This window comes from Euphorbia lathyris, chromosome 5, assembly GCF_963576675.1.
Source record: "Euphorbia lathyris chromosome 5, ddEupLath1.1, whole genome shotgun sequence".
In the NCBI taxonomy this organism is placed as follows: Eukaryota; Viridiplantae; Streptophyta; class Magnoliopsida; order Malpighiales; family Euphorbiaceae; genus Euphorbia; species Euphorbia lathyris.
Window position 1 is genome coordinate 72,070,202 of NC_088914.1, and position 9,910 is coordinate 72,080,111.

General features: G+C 37.4%; 1 non-coding gene across 1 annotated transcript; it reads left to right on the plus strand.

Annotated features, from left to right (window-relative positions):
* Window positions 1-516: 516 nt before the first annotated feature.
* On the plus strand, window positions 517-623 carry LOC136231514 (small nucleolar RNA R71). Its single transcript, XR_010689890.1, has one exon. It is a non-coding gene; the product is annotated as a small nucleolar RNA R71 (small nucleolar RNA).
* Window positions 624-9,910: the final 9,287 nt, after the last annotated feature.

Here is a 9,910-nt window from a genome sequence, read left to right on the forward strand (position 1 = left end):
CTTGATTGATTTTGATAATTAGTAGTACGATTTTGATTAGCATTATGGTTATTATCTCTCTAGTTAAAGTTAGGATGATTTCTCCATCCAGGATTATATGTATTAGAGTAAGGGTTATTATTTTGGTTTTGCCCTTGGACAAAATTTACCTGTTTAATTTCGCTCATACCTTCGTAATCCACATCTGTTTGGATTGGCTTACCATTAGAATCACACGGTGCCATAAACCTATCAATTTTGTGCGATAAGGCAGAAAATTGGGCTTGCAGCATCGCTACTGGATCAAGATTCACTATACCTTTAACTGATGATGTTGTTGAGGATGATGGTTTCGCTAATGGTACATGTCCACGTTCCGCGGGCCACATACAGCTGTTGATTGCCATTTCCTCCAAAAGTTCTCTTGCTTGGGCAGATGTTTTCTTCATGAATAACCCTCCAGACATAGCGTCCAATGAACCTCTAGTCGTAGGATTTAGTCCATTGTAAAATGTTTGCATAAAAAGTTCAGCGGGCAATTGGTGGTGTGGGCATAAACGTTGAAGTTCTTTAAAACGTTCCCAAGCCTCATAAAGAGTTTCATTATCATTTTGAGAAAAAGATGTCAACTCTTTAATGACTCTTGCGGTTTTTGCTAAAGGAATTTTTTTTGATAAAAATGCTTGGGCTAATTGCTCCCAAGTCTCAATTGATGCGGCTGGCATAGAAGTTAACCATTCTTTGGCTCGATCCTTCAAAGTAAAAGGAAAAAGGTGAAGATTGATTGCTTCTGCAGTCACATTTGGTATTTTAAAAGTGTCACAAATTTCTAAGAAATTTGTCAAATAGGTATTAGGATTTTCGTTAGGTAACCCGTAAAATGTTACGTTATTTTGCAACATATTAAGCAACGCAGGCTTAATTTCAAATTGATTTGCATTAATTTGGGGTCTAACTATACTGTTTGTTACACCGGCCACTCCTGGCCTAGCGTAATCCATAAGTGTGGCCATAACTTCTGGCTCGGTAATTCTAGTTTTTATTGGGGTTTTGTTTTTCTTTTTCTTTTCTTTCTTGTTCTTTTTAAGAGTTCTTTCAATTTCTGGGTCAATAGGATCTAGTGACGTGCCTGAACTTCGAGAACTGCGCATGAACTTAAAATTTCGCACGAACAGAAACTACCTACAAAACAAAATTCGAAAAATAAATATGTTAGTAATTGAAAATAAATAAAATATAAAAGTTTGAATAAGTATGAATAAACCTAGATTCGTAATACAACATGAAAAATTTAAAATTTTGTCAAAAATTTTGGCGTTCCCCGGCAACGGCGCCAAAAACTTGTTGAGCGATTTCCGCAAGTGCACGGTATATGCTTGTAGTAATAAAAGATATCGATCCCACAGGGAACGTTTTTTAACAAAACTTATTTACAATCGGTTAAATTTACTTTTAGGTTTATAATATGGAAAATCGTTTAATCGGTTTTGGTTTTGAAATTGCTAGAATGAGAATTAGATTAGATTATGAAAATGTTAGAAAATATTCTGATTTAAGAATGAATTTGCAAGATAGGAACTTTTAGTACTTTTTAGAAAAGTAAACAGATGTATTTGTTTGCATTAAGCAAAGAAAACAACTTTAAACTTTGTACGAATTATAAAGATGAAATAAATGACGGAACCTCTAATTAATTGGCTTTGAACATGACAAAACCCTTTCGGGATAATTGCCCTTAATCAAATTAAAATTCTTTCGAGATAATAATTTGCCTAAGTGTTCAACAAAGTTTCCTTGTAAAGATTTTGAATTAAATACGTTTTAATGAAAACACCAGCAGTCACTTTAGTGGATTGGTTACCATAAGTGCTGCATAAAAATCTATCGAATAGAACGGACTTTATTAGATGAAATATAAATTGATACAAGTTTACAGAGAACATGGAGCATGGAAACATTCGACGACTTGCAAGTGAATGGGTTGTCAATCCTTTCCTTGGGTTTCGTTAGAGTTTGTCAGGCTCAGGGGCGGATCCTCTACTCAATCTTCTCGTTGAATCTTCGTAATAGAGACTGGGTCGGTCTACTACCAAAATGAAAACTAAACTGGAACAATGTCTAAACGCTACTAAACTTGTTATTATTGAATAAACAATGTGTGTACAACATAAATTCTATACTAATCTCTATTTATAGATGTTGAAGAGCCTTGATTGAAGTGTCGTGTCCATTGTGAAGGATCGTGTCCGTTGTGAAGGATCGTGTCCGTTGCGAAAGGACGTCTTTATCCACCCGAACGATCGTGTTTCGTCGAAAACGAAAGTGTGTAACTATGCCTCTAAAAACTCCTGCTCGTACCGAGAATGGGGGAGCATCAATTGGTCTTCAAACGAAGGAAGGAAAAGCTGGGGAACGCGTGTCGCGACCATGAATTTGGGGGCCGCGGTCGCGGCACGGAACGTTTTTTGGTTCTTCTGCTTTCGTTCGCGTCCTTGATTTGGCGTTATTAATTTCTGTCGTCTTTGACTCCTTTTGTAGGGTTTTTCTTCTGTTTTCGAGCTCTTTTCGTTCCTATTTGGATTTTACCAAATATTTATGTACCTTACAAGAAAGAAACATATTCGAGAGTAAAAGCTACGTAAACAGTTATAAATAGCATAAATTCGTAGCAATATTGATATAATTATTGATGATATTTTTGGTATATTTTTGGCTTAACAAAGTTCAAGTAGAAAAGGGTGCGTACTATGTGTTTGATGAAATGCCCCTTAGACAAAACTTCACGTGTATGCTTAATGGAGGCGGTAGCCGTATTGTTAAAGTAGTGGAGGGTGACCTTGGGCTGGCGGATCCTCTTAAGGTGGATGAGGAATTTATTTTATATGTGGAGGTTGATGGCTATGGTGATGGGAGAGATGTTGGTGGATCAACGATGCTCACATGTAGAAGGTCGTTTAAGTCGGACAACTCGGTCAATGGAGTGGTCGGCTTGAACTATAAGAAGGAGCGGATGGAAGCGAGAGGTCGTGGGAAAGATTGGGTGGAGGAAGAGGAGTTGTACAAATTTGAAAATAATCGTGAAGGAGATGAACTCGAGTGGAAGATTGATAAAGAGGAAGACCATTATGAAAGCGAGTTGGATAGCAACAATGAGCTTGAGTATGATGATAATGGGTCCCGGAATGGGAATGAAGGGGAAGAGAGTGATTTTGATGGTAAGTTATATGATGAAGGTAGATTTTGTCATCATTAGAATGAACTTGATTATGATGAGGATGATGAAACCTATTATGATGAAGGTGAACATCAAATCACTGAGTGGAACCAAAGTGAGGCCACATATGAAGATGAGGAGAACATATTTCATTGTGATGATGAGTTGGAGGATGGTGAGTGGCACCAAAATGAATATACTTATGAAGCTGATGAAGGTAGGTTTTATGAAGATGAGTCAAGGAACATTGAGTGGAACCAAAGCGGAACTCCTAATTATGAAGATAATGAAGATAGGTTCTACTGTGATGATGAGCTGGAGGACGTTGGATGGAGCCAAAATGAGTACACCTATGATGACGACGACCAAGAGCTTCATGGAACACTTGGCGAATGGGAAGGGCAGTTCGAGTGATAAAGAGCATATGGTCTGCTGGTGTTTAAAGGCAAGTCTGATCCTATTTCTTTTTTTTTTAAGAAAGAGAGTATGATGCGGACATCTTTTCAACAAATTCCAAGTCAAGGTTAGGGAAGTAGCAAGGTAACAAATTTCATGAGGTATGTGGGGAAAGTGATTCAGAAGAGGAGGAAGACACACTTAAAGTTCCAGTATATCTTTTTTTTCTTTTAAGTGTATCTACCTGGGCGGATCTCTTAGACGGATCTCTTAGACGGATCTCCTTAGACGGATCTCCTTCGACGGATCCCTTTGACGGATCTCTTCGATGGATCTCCTTCGACGGATCCCCTTCGACTGATCTCATCAACGGATCTCTTCGACGGATCTACTCGACGGATCTCTTCGACGGATCTACTCGACGGACCTCTTCGATGGATCTACTCAACGTATCTACTTCAGTGTATCTACTTCGACGTATCTCCTTTAAGCATCTACCTGGGCTGATCTACTTCGACGTATCCTCCTCAAGTATCTTCTTAGGCAGATCTACTTCAACCTATCTCCTTCAGGTATCTACTTGGGCGGATCTACTTCGAAGTGTCTACGTTGATGTATCTCTTTCAGGTATCTCCTTGGATGGATCTACTTCGATGTGTCTACGTTGATGTATCTCCTTCAGGTATCTACTTAGACGGATCTACTTCGATGTGTCTACGTTGATGTATCTCCTTCAGGTGTCTACTTGGGCAGATCTACTTCGATGTGTCTACGTTGATGTATCTCCTTCAGGTATCTAGTTGAGCGGACCTACTTCGATATATCTACATTGGCGTATCTACTAATTGACGTATCTACTTCCAGTATCTACCTGAGTGGATCTACCTTGGCATATCTATTCATTGTATTTCTGTCGATGTATATCTACTTCGATGGATCTACCTATTGTATCTACTTCGACCTAGATTGGCGGATCTCACTCTACATTGAGTCCTAGCAGATCATATTCAGATGTGGGCAATACGAACAACATGTGCACCTAATGGCGTATACCGGATGAATAACTGAGGAGGGTCCTAGAGATTACTTCCTTTACAAAGAGTGAACTTTCCTTCCTTGTTTAAGGAAGGATAGTTGCAAGCTTTCATTCCTTAAACAAGGAAGGATATACATTCTGCCTATTTAAGTTTTCTTTCCTTCACAAGGAAGAATATACACTTACCTATTTTACCCTTTATTTTCTTTCTTTAGTTGTAACCCTAGTAGGGGTAATTACGTCTTTAGTTTTCTTTAGGGGAGGTATTTAAACCCCATCTTTGTAAGGATATACAACTTTTTATCAATCAAATTATATCTTCTCTTTGAGAGTGTTTTTAGGGTTCATCCCTCTTAACAATGGGGATTTCTAATTCCTTCAAGTTTAGCTTGTAAATCTGGGGGTTTCACGGCTCTTTCAAGTTTAGCTTGAGAATATCTTTGGTAGTTTACGATTGAAAACTATCGCCCGTTACCCGATCTGTACCAGTTGGTATCAGAGCCGATCGTTTCCTGATCCGAAACTTCTTTCGACAATGGTAGCCACTGATAAGATTTTTTAAGAATGGAAAACCGAGGTTGAAGAGATGGATATCAAGCTTGCGGAAGCAAGGAGAAAGACAATAGAAAACATGGAGCAAGAAAGGATGGAGAATCTGCAAAGAGGAACCAGAAGCAGCCGAAATAGCCGGTGACGACAATGTCGAGCCCAACAAAAACAAGATGGAGAAACCACTATCTCACCCCCCTAAAGATTCCTGCCAGATCTGTCCTCTATTCCCTAAGGAAAAGGTAAATCCAAAACCATCAATTCTTGTGGAAGTTGTGGGTATGCCTGTTATTAGTGAGGATTTGGTTATTTGTGATGTTGTTGGTGATTTAAGTTCTCATTGTGGAGTTGTTGATAATGAATTTGTGGATGAGAATTTAAATGTATCTGTGAATGAGGAGGAAGAGGGGTTAGCATGTAGGAACTTTGAAGAAGTTCAAGTAGAAAAGGGTCCGTACTATGTGTTTGATGAAATGCCCCTTAGACAAAACTTCACGTGTATGCTTAATGGAGGCGGTAGCCGTATTGTTAAAGTAGTGGAGGGTGACCTTGGGCTGGCGGATCCTCTTAAGGCGGATGAGGAATTTATTTTATGTGTGGAGGTTGATGGCTATGGTGATGGGAGAGATGTTGGTGGATCAATGATGCTCACATGTAGAAGGTCATTTAAGTCGGACAACTCGGTCAATGGAGTGGTCGGCTTGAACTATAAGAAGGAGCGAATGGAAGCGAGAGGTCGTGGGAAAGATTGGGTGGAGGAAGAGGAGTTGTACAAATTTGAAAATAATCATGAAGGAGATGAACTCGAGTGGAAGATTGATAAAGAGGAAGACCATTATGAAAGCGAGTTGGATAGCAACAATGAGCTTGAGTATGATGATAATGGGTCCCGGAATGGGAATGAAGGGGAAGAGAGTGATTTTGATGGTAAGTTATATAATGAAGGTAGATTTTGTCATAATGAGAATGAACTTGATTATGATGAGGATGATGAAACCTATTATGATGAAGGTGAACATCAAATCACTGAGTGGAACCAAAGTGAGGCCACATATGAAGATGAGGAGAACAAATTTCATTATGATGATGAGTTGGAGGATGGTGAGTTGCACCAAAATGAATATACTTATGAAGCTGATGAAGGTAGGTTTTATGAAGATGAGTCAAGGAACATTGAGTGGAACCAAAGCGGAACTCCTAATTATGAAGATAATGAAGATAGGTTCTACTGTGATGATGAGCTGGAGGACGTTGGATGGAGCCAAAATGAGTACACCTATGATGACGACGACCAAGAGCTTCATGGAACACTTGACGAATGGGAAGGGCAGTTCGAGTGATAAAGAGCATATGGTCTGCTGGTGTTTAAAGGCAAGTGTGATCCTATTTTTTTTTTTAAGAAAGAGAGTATGATGCGGACATCTTTTCAACAAATTCCAAGTCCAGGTTAGGGAAGTAGCAAGGTAACAAATTTCGTCAGGTATGTGGGGAAAGTGATTCAGAAGAGGAGGAAGACACACTTAAAGTTCCAGTATATCTTTTTTTTCTTTTAAGTGTATCTACTTGGGCGGACCTCTTAGACGGATCTCTTAGACGGATCTCCTTAGACGGATCTCCTTCGACGGATCCCTTTGACGGATCTCTTCGATGGATCTCCTTCGACGGATCCCCTTCGACGGATCTCATCAACGGATCTCTTCGATGGATCTACTCGACGGATCTCTTCGACGGATCTACTCGACGGACCTCTTCGATGGATCTACTCAACGTATCTACTTCAGTGTATCTACTTCGACGTATCTCCTTTAAGCATCTACCTGGGCTGATCTACTTCGACGTATCCTCCTCAAGTATCTTCTTAGGCAGATCTACTTCAACCTATCTCCTTCAGGCATCTACTTGGGCGGATCTACTTCGAAGTGTCTACGTTGATGTATCTCCTTTAGGTATCTCCTTGGATGGATCTACTTCGATGTGTCTACGTTGATGTATCTCCTTCAGGTATCTACTTAGACGGATCTACTTCGATGTGTCTACATTGATGTATCTCCTTCAGGTGTCTACTTGGGCGGATCTACTTCGATGTGTCTACGTTGATGTATCTCCTTCAGGTATCTAGTTGAGCGGACCTACTTCGACATATCTATATTGGCGTATCTACTTATAGACGTATCTACTTCCAGTATCTACCTGAGTGGATCTACCTTGGCATATCTATTCATTGTATTTCTGTCGATGTATATCTACTTCGATGGATCTACCTATTGTATCTACTTCGACCCAGATTAGCGGATCTCACTCTACATTGAATCCTGGCAGATCATATTCAGATGTGGGCAATACGAACAACATGTGCACCTAATGGCGTATACCGGATGAATAACTGAGGCGGGTCCTAGAGATTACTTCCTTTACAAGGAGTGAACTTTCCTTCCTTGTTTGAGGAAGGATAGTTGCAAGCTTTCCTTCCTTAAACAAAGAAGGATATACATTCTGCCTATTTAAGTTTTCTTTCCTTCATAAGGAAGAATATACACTTACCTATTTTACCCTTTATTTTCTTTATTTAGTTGTAACCCTAGTAGGGATAATTACGTCTTTAGTTTTCTTTAGGGGAGGTATTTAAACCCCATCTTTGTAAGGATATACAACTTTTTATCAATCAAATTATATCTTCTCTTTGAGAGTGTTTTTAGGGTTCATCCCTCTTAACAATGGGGATTTCTAATTCCTTAAAGTTTAGCTTGTAAATCTGGGGGTTTCACGGCTCCTTCAAGTTTAGCTTGAGAATATCTTTGGTAGTTTACGATTGAAAACTATCGCCCGTTACCCGATCAGAATCATAATTACTAAAGAATCTTTAAGAAAACAACATATTAATAATCTCCTAAATTAGAAATCTCACAAAAAAAAAATCCAATTTAGTAATCCCTAATTTAGAAATCATAAAACTAAACCTAAAAATAAAATAAACAATAAAAAATACAAAACTTACTTGAATGGTTGAAATTAGAAATGAAGTGAGAATGAAAAGGATTGAACAATAAAATTTTAAAAGACTTTGGACCAATTTAAGAAATTTACCAATGCTTGCCTTCTTTCTTTTTTCATATGTGCGAAAGAAAAGAAAGAGAAAGCAGGAGAATTTAAAAATATGAAATTAAAAGATGGAAAGGCATGGGTGATTCCATTCTTTCCATCTTTTAATTTTTTTTAACCTAAATAGCTCAAAACGACGTCATTTTAAGCTGGTTAGGTTTAAAAAAAATTAAAAGATGGAAAGGGCGGAATTATCCCTGCCCTTTCCATCTTCTAAACTGGACCGATGAAAAGTCTTCTTCTTTTCCAGCCGTCATGGCTGGAGAGGCTCCAACCATGGCGGCCTCTGGCGGAGCCAGGGTTGAAACCTCCTACCAGGGGGTTTCCGGCGAGGCAGGAGGGTCGGCCGACCCTCCCCGCCACCCTGGCTCCGCCCCTACTTTGTTGCCATCATTTTGTTATGATACGGGGTAACAATTTAGATTTCCAAATATACATTCCGATTTACAAATATTAATAGAAAAAGCATTTTGAGGTCTATAATTTTCTTTAACTAAATCTATTATCTTTAAATTTCATACATTATCGATCAATTATAGTTGTATAAAATTGGAGTAACAGAATCATATAGTCATTTTATTTGAATTTAAAATTTACATTATTAACAGTTCGAATATAGTATTCTACATGTTTGACGTGGTTATACAAAAACTATAAGGACCATCTTTGACAAATAGAGTCTAATTGTATTTTTTTTTTTTTGAAAATAGAGTCTAATTGTTAGTGGATTATATTAACCGTTAGTTGATTATCATTTTATTTTTGGTAAAAATTAACTGGTTGCTAATAGCGGATTGTATAAAATGACAAATAAAGACATTGATCTTTTAGTAACTCATATTTAAAATGTGAGTTACTAATTGACAAATATAACTTTGAGCAAATGTATAAATATTTATATTTATCAATAGGATTACAAACAATTTTAAAATAATAAATTAGTATTTAATATGTCATATTCCTTTTTAAAAAATATGTCATATTCTTACTCACATCCTAAAAATGGTTATGTACACATGCTATAGCATAAATCTTTATTAATACTGCTAGGGGTGAATTTAAAAAAATCGTTTTATTCCATCTAAAATATCCACTACAAAAAAAAAGACTTCTAGAAATGGGAAGATATGTTATTAAGAGTCCAAATACTTTTAGTAAAAACTTTTAATAAGTGGAAAAACCCCTTATAAACTCATTGTTAAATGTTGCTTTGCTAATTATTTTTAATAACGGAAATATGTCTCATTATTATTAAATTTACAATAATGAAAAATCTACCATTATTAATAATTGTTTATAATAATTAAATATCTGCTTATTAAAACTTATTTAGGGATGGCAACGGGTAGGGTACCCGCAGGTAATGCCATTCCCAAACTCTTACCCTTTTATTTTTTAATTACCCGTACCCATCCCATTACCCTAACGGGTATATTTTTTGCATCTCATACCATTCCCATTTAATTCGCGGGTACCCGCGGGTACCCTTACCCGTTAAGAATCAATAAATAAAAAAAATATTACAAATTTAACAAACTATAAATTTAATAAATCATCAATCTAAAAATTGAATAAATTGAACCTTAATTAATAAGAATAAAAGTAGCTTAGTGGTATCACTCAATTGTTGAAAAATA